The sequence below is a fragment of the Aythya marila genome (genome assembly GCF_965140915.1).
Source record: "Aythya marila genome assembly, chromosome: 5".
NCBI classification, from domain to species: domain Eukaryota; kingdom Metazoa; phylum Chordata; class Aves; order Anseriformes; family Anatidae; genus Aythya; species Aythya marila.
In genome coordinates this window covers 52,506,940-52,525,896 of record NC_139046.1, presented here as the reverse complement: position 1 = coordinate 52,525,896, position 18,957 = coordinate 52,506,940, and the positions used below count along the sequence as shown (strand labels likewise).

At 36.1% G+C, this 18,957-nt stretch overlaps 1 long non-coding RNA gene across 1 annotated transcript in view; it reads right to left on the bottom strand.

Annotated features, from left to right (window-relative positions):
• LOC309879025 overlaps nt 1-18,957 on the bottom strand; it is a 163,643-nt gene that overhangs the window by 133,687 nt on the left and 10,999 nt on the right. Inside the window, exons 2-3 of the long non-coding RNA XR_014317648.1 lie at nt 9,180-9,330; nt 6,114-6,199 (exon numbers count right to left, since the gene is read on the bottom strand). This is a non-coding gene — a long non-coding RNA (uncharacterized lncRNA). The remainder of the gene's footprint in view (nt 1-6,113; nt 6,200-9,179; nt 9,331-18,957) is intronic.

Sequence of the window (18,957 nt, the reverse complement as noted above, 5' to 3'; positions counted from 1 at the left end):
AAAATTTAATTAGTTTCAAAGTGAAAGATGCATTTATTTTTACATATTAATAAAAATATCAAAAGAGCTGCTATAATGTATGCAGAAAATAAATGTCATTATTAAATAAACCAGATATGAAAATTTTAGGCTAATATCAGCTGAATACTGAAAGCAGACTGTCCTCCATGGCATTCATATTTACAAAAGATGAACAATCTTGTAAGACGAGGTTTGTGTTCTTATGTGAGTTATGAAGGGTGCTTATAGTAATTCAAAATAATGCATTAAATAAACCCGTATCAATCTTTTTTCCAAGTGTTCTCTAAATTGACAACCACCATTCAGACTGCATGCATTTCTAGGTATTTCAGCTTCCATTGCTATTGAGCTATATGCCCAAGCCTTATTTAAGTTATTATATAAATTACTGTTATCACTTTTGATGTGAGTATTTTGCTGGAATTTGCACTTTTGCGTGAAGGCCTAAGGGAAAAAGGTGATCAAGTCAAGATGCAATTCTATTTATGTACACAAGAATATACAAGGTCTTGTATGCAGCAGAAAATAAAAATCAACAAATGAACACCAAAGTTCTCATTGACAAATTCTGAGTCCCTTTCAAACCACACTTAAAAATTCTCTCCTTAGATCTGTCTCAGAAGCACAGAAGTCATGTTCAGTTTTTTCACAAATGTACAAGTCCTATTTCAGCATTACCTAACTAAAACCTTTCTGACTGTAGTTTTAAGCAGGCTTTCACTTGTGTTTCATTAAAGCAAAAAGATGTATATAACTATCATCTACAATTGCCTAAAGTGAAAGGTGATAATTAAAGCTTGGTTGGATCAAACCCTCAGCGACACAATGAGCACATTCTACCTTGAGTTAATTTTCTTTGCAACCTACCCTAACCACTATCAATCTTCTATAAAATTAAGTAAAAGAGACCTCCATAATATTTCCTAAAATTTTGTGGAAAGGTGTATTTACTGCCCTTAGAATACCCCAGGCTTGCAGAGGCCAGTTTTATATCTGATGGTCATAGGAGGATTAATCAATGATGATATCAACAATTAAAGGATAATTCAGGTTGGAAGAGTTTTTAGGAGGTCAGTGGTGTTTCACTGACACATCCTGCATGGGATATCTAAACAGGAAAATGGCAAACATTGCACAACTGCATTTTGAAATGAATTTAATCAGTTTCATTCAAAATTGGCACGAACAGTAGCCCAATTCCTGATGTGAAATTTAAATTGTAAAACTCCCATCATTTCTAATAAATGTCTCTTTTTTGACAGGATGAAAAGGTGGATCTCAAAGCAATTCAAAATATGATTTGTTTTGACAAAGTTGTAAATACTCAGCTATGTGGTCCTTAATGTTCAGCCCTAGGTATCCAGAAAATTGTGTTTACAACCCAAAGCACTGAGGGAAAATCTACTGATAAAGGAATCCAATAGCAATTGAAACTAGAAACCATATTAAAGAGGTTTGGGATTTTAAGAGTGAGAATGGCACTACTAGAAAGGTGTTATAAAGAAGCAAGAACTTGTTTCAAAGAAGTAGAGTGATAACATTTGAAAATGAATGAAAAACTAAAAGGGAAGGTTTTAGTGTAATCTGTCAGAAAGTTACAGAAAAGTGGGATTCATTATTTTTGTTGAACCATTTAAACACCAAAAAAGAAGAATTATTAGCTCACTCGTTATGCATACATGGGAAAGTGGGATATATTGATATTTCTATTTCCCTTATTGTTAAAAATAACAATGGCCCTGTTTATTGCCACCAGACGTGCTCTGTTCCTTTTGCTCGTATACAGGAAGACTCTGATCTTGTCCGTGAGGATGCTGACCTGCCTGTCCTGCTGTTGCCCTCTGCTCCCAGTTTGCCTTCCCTTGCAGAGCAGCCCTCTCTTGCTGCTACCTGTCATTTCCCTCCAACAGCACAGACAGGTTTATGGCAAAAATGGCAAAATATATATTTTTTAATCATATTTCCACTGCTGCTTTTCACATTCCTTTTACTCTTTCTTCTAATTTATTCATCTTTTATTGTTTCCTTCTGTGTATTCCTCTGTACCTCTCCTGCCTTGGCATCTCATGTTTTTTTGTTTTGTTTTGTTTTGTTTTGTTTTGTTTTTGTTGTTGTTGGTTTTTTTCTCTTGTGAAGTGATTCCCTGTCTTTCCTTCTCTTCTTTCTTTACTTTTGGGTTTTCTGAGTCTTTTTACACAGTATCCACCTTTCTTACAGTGTTCTTTCAGTCTTTCCACTTTCTCTTTGCTAGATGCACTTACTTTTCTTCATTTTATAGAAGGTTTTTAATCTTTCTTTACAAGTCTCCTTTTCTGCTTTTATGCCCATATGTGTCTGCCCTTTCATGTCAATCTGCCCTCTGAATATTGACAGCTGTACTGGGTGTGGCTTGGATGGAGTTAACTTTCTTTATAGCAGCCCCTATGGTGCTGTGTTTTGGATTTGAGACTAAAACAGTGTTGACAACATACCAATGACTTAGTTGTTGCTGAACAGTTCTTGCACTGTGTCAAATCTTTCTCTTTTTCCCACAGCAGGAAAGGATGTGGGAAAAGGCTTTCTCTTTTTCCCTCTTTCCACAGCAAGTAGGCTGGGGATGGGCAAGAATTTTGGAGAGGACACAGCTGGAATGCAAACTGAGCCAAGAAATATTCCATGCCACGGTTGGGGGAGGGGGCTTCAAGGGAATTGCTCCAAGACTGGTTGGGAATCACTCTACTTGTAGAACATGCTGAGTGACTGCCTTGTTTTGTTTGTTTGCTTGTTTGTTTGTTTGTTTTGTTTTGTTTTGTTTTTTCTTCCTCTTTGCTTCACTTATTAAACTACCTCTATTGATTCACTTTCTCTTGCTTTTCCTTTTTTTACTCTCTCCCCTGCTCCACTGCGCAGGAGGATGGAGCAAGCAACTGGGGATCAACTCACCATCACATCGCCTGATTTTTTATAGAGTCACAGCTTCTGAAGTGGTATCATTATTTTAGAATCTCAAACTTCATTTTAAAAGAAGAAAGGAAAGCAGAAGTAACAAGCTTCTTGCCCATAATGTTAAACAAAAAAATCTTGGAAGAGTCTCATTTTTTAAGAACTAACAAAAGAAAGTCTGTTCAGGATATTTTAGCGTTTGGAATTAGCAGTGCTGCCCACTTCATTTGAACCTCTCTGCCCATTTGCAGTCTCTCCTGCCCCATACCTGAAACACATCTATTAAGTTCCACACACTGACATATGTTTATGCTACAATTAAAGGAAGAAGCTGTTTTTTCTGCAATGCGTGAACCTACTTCAGGAAACCCCTGATGACTTGACAAAAGCAGCACTGGAGGTAGCTAGAAGCAGTTTTAATCCTTTCCATTGGACTGCTGCTGTTGCTAATGGCTTCTGGCTGCTACTGTAAGGAATTATGCCTCCTTCAGGGGAGTTTTCAAGGTAGACGAGGAGTGTTCTGGTCTCTTGTGGGAGGGTGGGTGGACAAGAAACAGGAAATAGGCCTCTGGCCTTTCTAATTATACAGCATACAGATGTTCCTGAGGTGGCCCATTCTGTTCCTTGCCTGTCTGTAACTGTTCTGATAATGAACACAGGAAAGTTGATCTGCTGGAACTTTCTGTTTAATTCCTGTCACACATCAGAGAAAAGAAAGAAGTCTGAATCCCTGTTTAAGGATTGATCCATGAAGGAAGTATATTGGTTCCTGGACTCTGGCAACTGAGTTCAGATTACAGCTTCAGACATACTCAGGAAAACAGTAGTAGATGGGTCTAAATTCCATTTGTTTAATTGCATTCCTAAATTATATGTACTCCTGCCTGGTGAGGTTTGAGATTCTAGTGAACAAAAATGATTCAAGAAGTAACATCTGTCTTTACTGAACTGTTGCCCCACTATGGTCTTCTACCAGAATGTGTTCTACTGCTAGCAGCAGGATTATACTTCTTTACTACTATCAGAGGATCTCTCTGCTAGAAGTACTGTGCATGACATGTAAACAGAGTCTCTGAGTAGTCACTTAATTAAAAAATCAGCAGATCCAGCAGGTCAACTTCAGCACCTTTATGTTCTCTGCAAACCAGAAGTACTTTTTCTGTTATTTTACATATTTACTCTCTACTTTTCGGAGAGAATTACAATTTAGAGATATCATTTTATCAATCTTTACCAGTTTAGCACAAATGTGAACTTTAATGGATATATGAATTTTTAATGGAACTGTAATTATGGGTACATGAATGTCTGCAGTTGCATACAGTTCCCAAAGCTCTTTAGATTCCCTTAGAATGAAAACTTCTTGCAGGGTACAGGTACTGATCATTATCAATATCAAATTGCACAAACCCCACAGAAAAAAAAAAAAAGAAAAAAAAGAAAGAAAAAAAAAAAAGAGAAACCTTTTATTATTTTGTAAGCAAACACTCCCCTGTTTTTTTTTTTTTTGTTTGTTTTGTTTTTTTTTTTTGCCTAATTACATAATTATTCTCTCACTGATATAAGCTTATCTCACTTACATAAGCTTTGTACAAGGAGTACTGAATGGGGCTACAGAAAGGTGATACCAACTCATTGCTAACACTAATTGTCATTTCATTGCTGCTGTTTGTTGAAGTGCCAATTACACATCTCCTTTTTAATGTATTAAGACAAACAGTAATCATGCATTTACTGCTTTTATAACTCCAAAGGTAATTCAGCAGCAGCTTGAGGTATGTCTCCTGTATTCTGCAGCCACGCTGAGCTATGTGAAGAGTCCAGTGAATGGTAAATTAACATGCTAGAACTGCCTCACCAGAAATCAAATAAAATGCTCACTTGATACACTTTAATCTCAACCATCTAGAAATGTTCAGCAAAAGGAAATGTAAGTGACAGCACAGCTTCAAACTGAATACCAGTAAGCAACACAATGCAATGTTTTTGCCATGTATCTTCCCTATGTGGAAGAAGAGATGAGAGAGACAGCTGTTTATAGTTAGACTGTTAGAGTTCTTCCCATTAGATTACCGCATGAAGGCTTTTTTGTCATTACTGTAAGAACCACATAGACAAGGATGACAACACTAACAGAGAGGCATTCAGACAACTGAATAAATTGGCATATTATGACCTCAGCCTGCAAAATTCCAGGTAGAATTGTATTTTTTTTTTCCCAAGTATTTAATTCAGGCAAAAGCAAAGTAATAAAAACAATGTTTAGGGTTAAACACAGATAAGAGAGAAGAACTAGGATTAATGAAGAAGATTAAGAAAAAATTTAGTTGACTATCAAGAAGAAATACTGACAGTGAAATTTCCTGGATTGTCTTGAAATTTACTTGACTGGTCTTCTTTGCTCACAGTACAGACAGAAATACCATCAGATTTTGCCTTGCTTTGGCATTTTGGTACATTTGGTTCTTCCACATTTTGGAAGCACAGAACTAACTACAGAAACAGAACTTACAATATGTTTACCAGAATTTCTCTGAGTTTATACCAGTTTCAGGGGTTTCAAGTAGGCAAAAATGTTCAGGTCAGTTTAATTTAGTCTAAGAAAATTCACTTGTTCTCAGTGAAAATTGTTTTCCTTATACGGAAGTATTACAGATTTACAGATTATTGCAATAATTTCCAATGCAGTTGTTTACCTCTGAGACTAAAGTTACTAGTGACTACTGATGTCAGTAGTGCTATTCAACAATGCACTGTGAACTGTACCTTTTACAGAAAATAAAGCAATGTTTAATTGAAACATATTGAAAAATTAAATTGAATTTTTATGAGCAATGTCCCAAAGGTTATATTTTTTAATTTTTTAAACAGGCCTACAATTAAAAAATCATGATGAAAATTACTGCTTTTTGTCTACATTTTTAAGCAAACTTCAGTTTCAAGACATCTATACCTTTCTAAGTCTAATCCATTCTCTGCTTTGGAAAAAGTAGGGAATCAAGTTTATTTACTTTAAGACTAACACTTATTTTCCCTATTACCACTTATATCATCACTAAAATTGTTATTTCCTATTATTAGTACCGTAAAGAAAACAATATTCAGATCATTAAGAGTTAAGATTTTATGAAGACCCACCATTTTATTCAATATGTGTGACAACATTTTACCTGGTTCCTTAGATTTCTTGCAGAGATTGCTGGTTGATTCCAGGTGCTGCCTTGCTCATTTCTTTTGCTGCAAGTTTTCTGGGTCCCTGTGACCAAAATAAATAAATAAATAAATAGCCAATTATTTCTGTTACAATCCTCCCCAAACATTTTGTCTGGGATTTCTACTGAGAATAATTGCACCAACAGCGTTATCTTCTGTAGTCTATGAAATCCAGTAAGAATCAGAAAGAATCATCATCACCCTGGTGTTCAGAGGCTGCACATGGCCTCTGTGAGCACTGTGCCATTGATTTTTACTGGACATGGCTAATCACCTGTTGGCTACTGTACAGTTATAGCTGCTAAGATCAAATGCAACAAACATTTGAGAACAGCAGCGTTAAGAGCATATTCCCAAGTGAACTTGTAAGGGGGAATGTGCTTCTGAAGTTAAATGACTGACACAGGTTCTTTCCTGAAGTACAGATCTGTCCTAGATAAAAAGATCTTGGTGAGCTACGGTTCTACGTATGTGCTCTCCAAGATTTTCGAACTTCAAAGTGACGTGTAAAAGCAGATCATTTATTCACCAACATCTATAAGGAGGAGACATCAAATATAAATACATAACAATTTCTTCAAGAAGAAACCATGCCAAATCCCTGCAAATCTCTGTTCTTGATGGAATGTTTCAAGACGTACATGTGTATAAGTGCAGTGGAGCTATGGAAGGCAGTCTCTAGATATCAGACTCTGATCTTATGAAGAAGACATTGAATATACCTCTCGTTATCTGCTGGCAAGGCTTTTCCCGTTGCAATAACAGGTGGACTTTTTAATGATATCTGTCCACTTTGGTAATACTCAGTGGATATAATATAAAGAGAGACAAAAGCAATTATAAAGCTGATTCTTTCTGTCATGTCCTTAACTTGGAAAAAATAATTTTCTAATTGTTTGTCATGTTTGATTATTTTATAATAATTCCTATTTTGTAAATAAATAATTTTAATTTGTTTAGGATGCATGATCTAGTCAGCTATGCTTTTTCAAAGTAACAGTAAATTCCTTGGGTGGTGTGAGTACAGACCACTCAATAATATTGAGTATTGGATATTAAAAGGACATGAATAAACAGAACAATAAGATCCTAGATAACACTTACTTGAAGTCACTTCTAGAGTAAATTGAAGATATTATCAACTTAATCTTAAATAAATTAGCTGGAGCACTGGGGACAGTCTAGTTCCGATATCATACATCTATGTAATGGCTATAAACACATCAAAGATACTCAGCATGTATTTGAGCAGTTTGAACCACTCTGAACAATATATTGCCATGCACACTGGCATCAGAGTTGTCACACAGCCACTACAGTACATGTAGATTTCAAGAGTACATATGTACAAACATGATTAGTACTGCTAACAGAGTAACAGGTGGTCCCTTCAAGTAACTTAGATTACGTGGCCCACTAAAATAGAAATAGAAATAAAAATATATTGGGTAAAATCTTGCCCAAAGTTTTCAAACCAACCAGTTGCCTGAACAAGGTACAAGAGAGCTTGTCCAGTTAAATATTCAAAAGAAATAAGAAATTAGGTATGTACTGTATCTGATGGTCTGTGTCTTGAGGCTGACAGTATCCAACAATTTTAGGGGAAAAAAAAAAAAAGAATACATGGAATACGCGTAACAATTCCCTAGTGAAATCAGGAAAATATGCAACAAAGCATTTGAGAAAATAGCTGCAAAGAAGCTGGAATCTAGTATTCAGCAGCAGGAGAAATATAACTCACAGAAATACTTAGCTTATATACCCGTAATAGCATCAAATATTGAAGTTAAAAAATTAATATATACCACTGTTTCTTTCGTATTAGTCAAAATCCAAAATGAAAAGCTTGCCAACTTTTTAACTAATGTCTGTTGTCTTTGTATCATGGTTCTGATTAGCAAATTTACATTCTAAGTCTCTTGCAGTCACCCTGAACTAGTTTAAAAAAAAAAAAAATTTACAGTGGCCCTTCTGATTAGAATAAATTATACTTATGGTGGTATTATGACCACAAGATGTCATTTCACAAGTTGTAAAACACCTGCTAATGTCTGATATTTACTTTTCCATTTTTAATCACCTTTCTTTGTCTTTTCCTATCACAGTTGGAATTTTTCATCCTTCTCTGTTAATTAAATAGCATCTTTCTATAGGTAGATTCGTAATTATCCAATAATTCTTAGCTCAAAACAAACATAATGAAGGGTGAAGTTAAAAATGACCATTAAACTATTCATACTGTGTCTGTTTTCACTTAGAGAACAAACCAAGGGCAAAGAGGCAAATAGATAAGGAGGGGAATGTCCATGGAATAAGTAAGTTAAAGAAACATAGGAGAATGAATAGCAAAAGTAATACCAACAAATTCCCCCAAAAAGTGCTTATTCCCTTTTCTTCTTTCCTCCTCCTACCCCTTTTGTTGAAGAATGGTTGCTTGGCTTAATCTATTAGAAGATCTATGATTTATTATCATTTTAATCAGGAGACTACACTGTGTATTCCCCTTGCCACAGAGATAAAGAAGATGGGTTTTGATGCTTTACTACAAGTACTTCTATTGATGACATCAAAAGGAGTTACAATTCTGCAAACAAGGAATATCATATACTAAAACATGCAGAAGTAAAATTAGCGTATTTATAAACTCATGTAAAATGAAAATAATTGCAGGCAAAGGGATTTTCTTCTTACAGAGAAGGAGAGATTCATCCTTACAGATGGGATAATAGGCCTTCGTAGCTTTAGGGGTTAGTTACTAAAGCTGATCAGAGGTACACAGTTAACTAGTTCTTGATAATGACCTCTTCTGAATTTCTCTCTCAGAGTAGGGATGTTATCCAGAGGGTAACATTTACTCTGCCCAGTAGTAATTGGGGAAGTTGCAATTTGCAGCAGTGAATTGCTGTGTTCTCCAATCTCACTTAGAATTAAACTAAACAAGAATTAACCTAACTTTCATATGCTGATAAACCTTTAAAATAGCTTTGGACATATTGTTACTCAGCATTATAGAAAAAAGTTACCTTTACGCTCAGCTCCATTTTTCTATTTCTTTTCCATTTGCATGTTTCATTCTGTGTTCCCTCTTCTGATCATGCATTAGTCCTCTTATCTCTTTTTCTCTTTTTGCTTTTTATTTCCCTTACTTTCCATCAGCTAAATGAGGCAAGAGTTCTGTAGAAATAAACAAAAAAAAACAAAAAACACACGGTCATGTTAGTAAAATCTATGCTTGACAGCATACGTTATTTATATCTATATCATAATGTATATGCACTGATGATAAATCAAGCTTTCATATCCTGCTTGAACTGTCAAGTTTCTTCACATTTGAGGACTTGCCTTTGAAACTGTAAGGTTATTTCAAAATCATTTTTTAAAAATTAATACTGAAGAGTCAGAAAGATAGATGCATATAAAAATGTAGAGAGATATAACCCACTCATCAAAATAAGGAATAAGAGATTCATAGTTTTCAGTCACTATTGGAGTCAATTTGCAGGTCTGGAAAGAGAACACTGTGCCACTTCACAATGCATTTACAACCAAAATGTCACCCTTTCAATAACCAGGACTAAAAATCTCCCTTTTAGTGAACACACATTTTGAATATACTATGTGGGCTATTTAAGTACATCAAGTGCACAGTATCTGGCCTATCAGCCCAAGCGTTTGACATCTCCGATTCAGATCGGATATTTTGGAAATATGCATGAATATCTTAAATGGTGTTATTCTGCTCTTTACTGAGGTTTCTTTGAGTAATTAATCTATAAACATTTTAAACCAAACAGGAACTTAGTGTCTGTGCAAGTCTGTCCTACATCCTTCCTATAATTGTACATAATTCTTTAGGAAAATTGTTGCCAGGAATTCTCACCTGCCTCCTAAATCTGAAAAAGGACATTTCAGATTCTGTCTGCTGTATATAACTGCCTTCAAAGGCAGAGCCAAGGAACTGCAGCTCTGGATGATTCTTTCACTGCTGACACAAAGGCACTTCATGTTTCTCGTACAGTACTCTGAATGTTCATTTAGAAAGAAGCTTTTGCTTGCTACAATCAAGTTATCATATCCTCAGATGAAGGAAAGCTGTCAAAAGCCAATTCACTTTTTAACAGTCAATAGCCGAAATAAGGTCAGTGACTTAGAAACATAAGACATTTCTTCTTGCATCCAAGAAACTGAAGTGTGCCTTCCTTGCCAGTCAGTCTCTCTTGACAACTTTAATGCTCAGTCCAACAGTTTTTCGCAATCTTGTTATCTCCATTGCAAGCAAAATACTGGAGGAGATACTTTCAGACACTAGGATAGTTATGCTGCATATTTTTCTCCAAAGATACAGTTATAGTCCTGAGTCTTTATATGATTCCTTTATAAAAGGTTTCTGGTAATACAGTGATGTCATGGTAATCCTTACATAAAATCTTTTAAGATCCAAGTTACTGTTTCATGACTATCTCAAAGCTGTCTAGCTAGTGTTAGATCTCCAGTTAGAGTATCAGATATAATACCTTACAAACACACAGTAAAAGAAAACTTAGCTCAAAACATCCTGCTTTATAAAATAAACAAACCAGTTAAAAGCATAGTATTTCCATGATTTCTTAGAATATATTCTGGATAGTTTCAAATAATGTACGAAAGGATGGTAATTGCCAAAGGGAGAATTGCTGAAATAGTGGGATACATCATTCTTTTTCAGATACTTGATAATACAGCAACCATAGTTCCAAGGAATAAAGTTGTATCAGGTAACAGAATCTATAAAACCTAATGCCTTGTCGCTTCCTACATTTCTTATTTATCATAAAAATCATATGCAAAGACTACTTAAAGACTGGCAGAGTAAGATAAGATATAAACTCAGTAGTGTAAACAGTGTAAGTAGAAGACAAAACTGGACAAATCCTAACTGCTTCCCTAAAGGGTAGCCAAAAGGAAATGAATAGAATTAAAAAGGAATCAAATTTTTCTAAACTAATTTCTATGTACGGCATATCCCATTTAACACTACTAAAGACCAGCTACCTCTGAAGCAGCTGGTGCTCACACCACTGTTCCAAACAGGGACCAAAGACACATTTGGCTATAAACCGCAGCAAATTCCACTGAGATTATGAAGGGACACGCAGCATGTTTCAAGTGATTTTTCAAAAAGCTGCAACATTTTAGCAAAGAAGAGTCCTTGGTTATTAAAATCTTAACAAGAAAAACAACATAGGATATTGTATATTCTGATTTCTTTTCCAACAGTAAATTATCTTTGAATTATATTGTATATTCTGATTTCTTTTCCAACAGTAAATTATCTTTGAATTACAAGTAAGTTAAGACTAAACAGATAAAATCATAGAATCACAGAATTGTAGAATGGCCTGAGTTGAAAACAATCTTAAATATTATCTGCTCTGGAGAAGGTTGCCAACCACTAGAGCAGGCCGCCGAGGGCCACATCCAGCCTGGATGAGAAATACGTGTCTGTTTTTTTTTCCACTCCACACCAAATATTTCATCAACATATAGTTGTGGTAAAGTGGATGCTGTATATGCATCTACATGCTCTTTTCAGTATAAGGATAGCTTTTTAAAAATCTGGAGAATGTGATAAAATACATGCAACTACCAACCTGCCTCTTTCTCACATCTCAGAACTGGAGCACATGCCTCCGGAGATAAGTTTTTTTCTCCATTGATACTGCAAGCATTTTGCAGTTTACTAACAATGGGCAGTTCAAGTGTAGAAAGCATTGCAGCTTGTACTGAGATGAATACACAAATTTAAATTTCAGGAACGATTTGTTGTTTTTCTAATGTGTAACATTAAAAGTGGCACAACATCAGAAGATTACTCTTGTTTTTCCATTTTTGAGATACATGTCATCTGTTGTAATAAAAAGCACATTCGTTACAACAGAAAAAATCTGAATTTTCTGCCAAAACAAAATGAAGGAGGCTAGATGAAAAATTATTTTCCTGAGTAAGCTTCCTTTACTGGTGCAATTTGATAAATATACCCACTGTATTGCTGAAATAAGGTTTTTGTTTGTTTGTTTTAAAAAAGGATTATTTTTGACATAACATTCTCCACTGCTGCTAAAATACTTTCTATACTACCTTGCATGACTCTCCTGAGTAGTCTGTATTGGAGGCCAGACTGCAATGAAGGCAGGTCTTTTCTTGATTGAAAGTTAAAGCAAGCACTGTGTATACACCAACTCGATTAGCATATGTAGCCATTTCAGAGATGGGTGCCAATAACTTGCCTATCTTACATGCAAGTTTCACAGAAAACCGAATCTGTATAGCTGAATTCAGAATTCTTCACACAAACATGGATTTTCTGTAGCTCTGAAGTTAAAATCTCTCAGGAGCTGATACAGCTTTTCAGACCAGAATACTCTTGCAATAATCTTTTCAGACTTTGTCTAGCATGGACCACTGAACTTTATCAACTGATTCCTATAAAACCTATATCCTCCAGCAGAACTGTATATATTTTCTCTGAATAGGTCTTGTCTTGATTTAAAGACTTCAAGGAGATGATTTTACCACATTCATGAAGTTGTTGCAGCAGTTAAAGTACCTCTTTATTAATAATTTGAGTCTAATTTCTGTCTTCAGTGTAGCTTTGTGTAGTAGATTTAAGAGCCCTCTTATCCCAAGGTATCATGCATATACAATGCAGACAAGTCACCTCTAATGCATTCATTTAATTTTGTCACTTTCTATAATAGCAACAGCAAACTACGTATTTTGGATACTCCACTGCTGATAGATTACACAATAGATTGTTGCCTCCTTTGTATAATCGTGATTCATGTCAGTCACTGCTTTGCAAAATAGTACTTCCTCTACCAGTATGTTCTGTATTCTTGGCTCCAAGAGTTACTGTATCCCATTCGGTTGTATTAATTTGTGAGCTCAAGAAGACCTTATAAATAAGGTGATTTAGAGAACTGCAGAATTTCCCTGTCCCTGCAACTTGGTGAATCTTCTTCCATCACCTGTAACCTTTTATAGCAGTGTATGTACTTCTGTTTTTATCCTAGGAGCTCTCTAGCTAACAAGCAAAGCATCTATCAATTTTAAAAATAAGGCTAGATTGAAATTAGTCTTATTTAATAAGTCTTCCTCAGCCATTGTGCAACAAAAGTTACTGAGGCACTGTGGTTTCTTCATACAGCAATTTCTTCAGTTCTACATGACATCTAATTAGGACTCAGTTATAAATAAATACTGAACTGTTTTACATATATTCTTGTTTAGATTACTATCCTTTGAGACCTGTCTGTATTACTGCTTCTCTGACCTACTTCTATCAAAATGATCCAGGCTAGCATAAACATGCTCAACATTGGATCCCTCAAAATAAACTAGGTTAGGGTGCAAATTCACACATGAATTTTGGTGGCAAATCTGAAGGGATTGTAGTTTCTTGTAGCATGGGAAAAGGTAGTGGTAGGCAACAGCAGGCTGCAACAACCCCAGCTGTAACCACGGCAGCTTACAACTCCTGCTCACTGCAGGTAGGCCACTCCATCTTATTCTCCTGGTTTAGATTTGTTCTTATATTTATAGGAATGATTTTATTCCAGTAAGTGTATGCCAGATCAGGTCATGTAGCACTCTAACAAGATAAAGCCATCATAAGATACAGAGCTGGCACAAGCACTGTTGTGTTCTGGCCAAATTGAGGTCAAATTTATGCTGCCAGATAGCTTGGCAGCTGTGTACTGATCAAGCATTAATAAGGAACTTCAGATTTTATGCTGCCACAGAAACATTACATTTCCAAGCTTTTGTAATTCAATGGCAAAAAAGATGCTAACATCCCTCCTGTCTAGAAGTTTAAGCAGCATGTAGACTACCTGTAATTCAGCCCATCCTTCATCTGGCAGGCAGTAGGAATGTCTCCTGCTCAACCGTGAACATTCAAGCTTCATATTTACAATTTTTACAGAACTAATACATATTGCTGACTGAAGACTTTGTAGCATAATGTAAAACAAGAAACACAAGTTAAGATGCATTGCACTGACCATCCGTATAAATCTGGAGAATATTGAATTTATTTATTAATCAAATTCTCTTTATTTAAGTATACAGTTCCATCCTTACATTTACTTGAACTGTGTCCAGAAACATGCAAGTCTATAGAAATTAGCAATGAATTCTGCAGTTATCAGGTCTTATGCTTTAAAATTTGTCTAATATTTCTGAGTATTGAAAAGTATTGAAATAAAATTAATAGCAGGAATAGGTTTTAATAGGCTTTAGAAAAAATGTCTTCAACTTTTAATTTGTGCAAATGGAACATTCCCTCAGAAATAAAGAGGAATTTAGGATTCATTCAAAACATACAATGAGACAAAAAATAGTGGAAAAGATGATGGGGAACAATTTTTCCAGAACTGGTTAATTAGGTAGGTCTCATTTTTCCCTGGTTTCTATGATAAAGGTTGCATTTGTAGTGACCAGAAAGTCTGGGGAGAGAATACCTCTAGAAACATCTGAGGACATCACCTAGAGAATGGTGAGAGAGTTTGCATTTTCCATCTTCTAGAGTTTATAGAGATTTTGTCTCTTTTAATCTAGCTATCTCTGTCTTCAGTGATTCCTCTCAGTAAGGTTTCCTATGGTACAAAAATAGCCTGTTTTACAGTGACTGTCTTTCTCTTTGAATGTAGGGTAGGGAAGATCAAGAACTTTCCCCAGCTTGTTCTTTCCGTTTCACAGTCTGTTCTATCCCTCTCAGCCCCCAGATTCTGAGATCTGAAACAATAGCGTAACAGGATCATGTGTCTTTCACTCATACACTCTGGACTAGCTGCTGGGCAAAGCACAACATAGTGGACCTCTCCCTTTGTTTCTCCAACAGCTATTACTACAGCACACATGCCCTGCAGGAAATCCAGCAGAAACATGACAAAAAATTATAATTAAATGGGGAATCCTCTTAAGGGCAAAGGTAACAATAAATGTCACAGAAAACCTGCATGGGGCTGAATTACTTCCATTCAAAAGTCTCTCCTGTGAAATCAGGTTGTCTAACTCTTGGTCTGTGTGTCGGACATTTAAAAATGGTAGAATATTCACACAGATTTCCAAAGAGATACCTCTTGACAGCTTTAAATGGGATGAAATGTGAGATAGCTGTGTTAGCAAGTAATTAGAGTCCTTATTGCTTGCTTGTGTCTTCTAGAAAAACCTGGGCATCATTAAAGAGCAATAACAAAGCAGGTATGTGTTATTCTTTAAAGAAACTTAAAATATAGGAATTAGTGAATCTCTGCTATGAGAAGAAAACACTGCATGGCAGAGTCACTACTCAGGTTTCGTGAGTACTCTCGCTGAATAATTCACATTTGGTGCAGTCACCACCTTTTCCTCTCAGAAGACTTGCACAGGCTGCAAACAATCCCACTACCTAAAAGATTCTCGACATCTTGAAATGGAAAGGAAATCAATGCACTCAGATAACACATGATATTACAAGGTACAAGTGTCATATACTTGATAAATTCATTATTGGCACAAGATCCAGTAAAACTTTTCCTAAAGTTATCGTGAGTACTGACTTTCCAGCTGACACTATTACAAGTACCGGGTTGTTTTAAATTTGTCCTACTGCTGCTAGTAGTGAAGGATTAAAGGAATTAAGCTTCCTCAAGAAGTTACATGTGCACATGTAGTATAAAGTAGAACAGTCAGTTTCTCCTGTCCCCTAAGGCTTTTAATGGCACTCCAACTTTATCAGAATGCAACTGAGAAATGCTTCCCATGGACATATTCTTCCTGTGAATCCCCTAGCTTGTTTCATGGACCTCTCAGATCAAATCATCCTTTCTTCCTATTCCCACTTTTCAGGTATCCTCTTTCAGAACTTTCCCATCAGCAGCAAAATTTTCTCCTTTTGTTTCTATTCTCTTAAAACAAGTTTATTTTAAGAAAACTATTAACTAGAGTTGCAAGGTTTTGAAATTGTTTGTTAATCATAAATTTGATCAAGATATCTATCACTATATTGATCACTATATTTTTGATAAATATCCTTTCAAAGCAGTGTTCATCATCAAAGCATGGTATCATCTACGGCACTCGTGGGAAGTGTTGAGCAAGCAGAACTGCAATCCAGTGTTATAACTAGACCTATATTAGACATGAAAACACAAAGAGGAGCTCAGATGCAGTGCAAGTTTATCCGTGGATGGAGAAAGTTACGGGATTCTCAGTGCTCACTCCTTGAGAAGATGACAAAATCCCTAAATGCCATGTATCTGGTAACATGCTACAACGGCAAATGTGCATGCTGCACAGGCAGTCTGAGGACATCCATGACAGTTATTGTCCCTTGAGTTCACCTTGGCTGAACTGGAAGAGTTCAAGGAGATGGGAAGTTACAGTGACAAGATTTCAAGGACATTATAGAATTTCAGGCTAGCAGCCACATGATCCTAAAAAGGTGGAAAATCTCTTGGCAGAAAGCTATCAAGCAAGAAAGGGTCAAAACTGACAGAAATGCCCAGCACAACAGTCCTCTTGCATTAATGATACCATCACAAAGGCTGAGATCTCTGCTAATGGCTGGATGAAGCCTGTGGCACTTGCAGACACATTTTTCAAGGAAAACAGATGGCTATTTTGTGATGACAGTCACAAATGTGTGGCACTTCCCTCTCACAAACTCTACATGACAGTCTGTGGAAAGATTCAGTAATTAAGAAACATGGGAGTACATATAATGCAGGGAAGGGCATAGCAGATTCTAGACTCAGAATGCAAGCTGTTAGGAAGGACTCTAAGGACCAACAACATTTCAACATGCAGGATCAGGCAGGAGGATGGAAGTTAAGGTCTCAGGGTTTAACTGACAAATATTTATTTGGAGCAGTTTTTGGAATACATGAAGCTGACAGATAACGGAACCAATTTGATGTCAGTTAAGATTTAGAAGGTTCTGGGGATTTTTTTCTTTTCCTTTTTTTTTTTTTTTCTTTTCTCAATTGAAGGTGTGTAGGGGTACAGGGTACACATATGTGCAGAAGAGAACAATTCAGAAGAGTATGGCTTCTAGACATGAAGACACTTCATTCAGCAGAGCTGTTTTGTTTTCCACAGAATAACTGATGTTGGAAGAAATCTCTGGAAATAGTCTAGTCCAATCCTCCTGCTCAGGAAGGGTCAGCTGAAGCAAGTTGCCCAAGGCTGCATCCAGTTGTGTTTTGATCACCAAAGGCGGCAACTCTGCAACCTCTCTAAGCAACCTCTTCCAGTGTTCAACCACAGGAGAAAAGTGTTTACTTTTCCTGTCTTTCAGTTTGTGCTCATCATTTCTTGTCCTGTCATGAAGCACCACTAAGAAGAGTCTGGGTCTATCCTTTTTATATCCTCCCATCAGATATTTATACAAGTTGATAATGTGCTCCCTAAGCATTCTCTTCTCCAGCCTAAACACTCCCAGGAGCATTACTGTAAGCTGTGCTCCAGGCATTAACTAACATTTTTAAAAACAGTTGAAAGTAGGGGTATGTCAGCACTTTGTTTACTCTAGTGCTTTCACGCCTGATGTTTCTGGTTAAGCTATTACCACAGTTTGCCTATATTTAAAATTATTTAAATGGACATTAGTGAATAATTGTCCCACCAGGAGTTATTCCACAACATTTCTGAGGTAAGCTTAAGCATGTATGGGTAGGAAATTTTAACAAAATTTTCTACAGCATCTTGATGTAGACACAGTCTCTAGAGTTCTCATTTCTTGTAATCTTATAACTGAGGAACATTTTGTTAAAGAAAGTTGAACACTGCCAACTCACTTTTGAAGACAGCAAAAAACCTCAAACACATTCATTGTATGTACTAGCCATCTATTTTATGTGTATTGCTGTTACACAGAACTGCAATAGGATACAAAGGTGTGCCTGGTTTTTGGCAAGCAAGTCACTACTGCACTGCTGCAATGGAAGAGGAATAGAGTGAAATAATAGGATAGGGCTGAAGATTAAACCCCATTAGTATTTCTAAAGCTTAATTAATAAGATACTCCAGAAACTGTTAGAGGAGAAAAAAGGGTCTCAGCAGCAGCATGGCCCTGAATGTAGCATTTAGGGGCTGCATTGTAAGAAATTGTATGTTTAATGGTCAGCTTTGTGTTTGATTACATCTTCACCTTTTCCATCAAGGTAAAAATAAAAAGTAAGAAGAAAAGTTCAGTTATGGAAATGTCCCTTTTTAATCGCATATCAGCTTGTCTTATCTTGACAATTTTAACATGCAATCAGATTCAACTCCTTGGCACCAAAAACCCATCATCTGATAGTTTCAATAAAATACATCAAGTATTTAAGTACATGAAATGCTGAGAAGAGAAGGATAGTAGTATAAACCTGGATAACAATTCCTCAAAGTCTGTCTACTGTTCTTTAGAAAAATGTAAAGGACTAGTGGAAAAAAAAAAAAAAAAAAAAAGAGTGCATAGAGAGTGAAAAGACAAGAAGACAGAAACAGGAGAACAATACAAAGGGCTCACTCATGGAGTGCACCTGGGTAGTGAAAATGCACAGGAAAGTCTTAGCCATCTGGCAAGAAGACACCAAAGGACTGTGGAAAAGATGAACAGCTTAGTTTTCACAAGTCACGTGCTCAGACAAGTAAGGAGCAAGTATCAAAGACACAAAGCTTCGATGCCAGAAACTGTTGAAGGAGAACAAAAGATTTACTCATCTTTGCAAGTTTAAAGAAGTCAGATGTAAAGAAAAATAATGAGTAAAAGAGCAGGGAAGAAACAAGACTAGGATT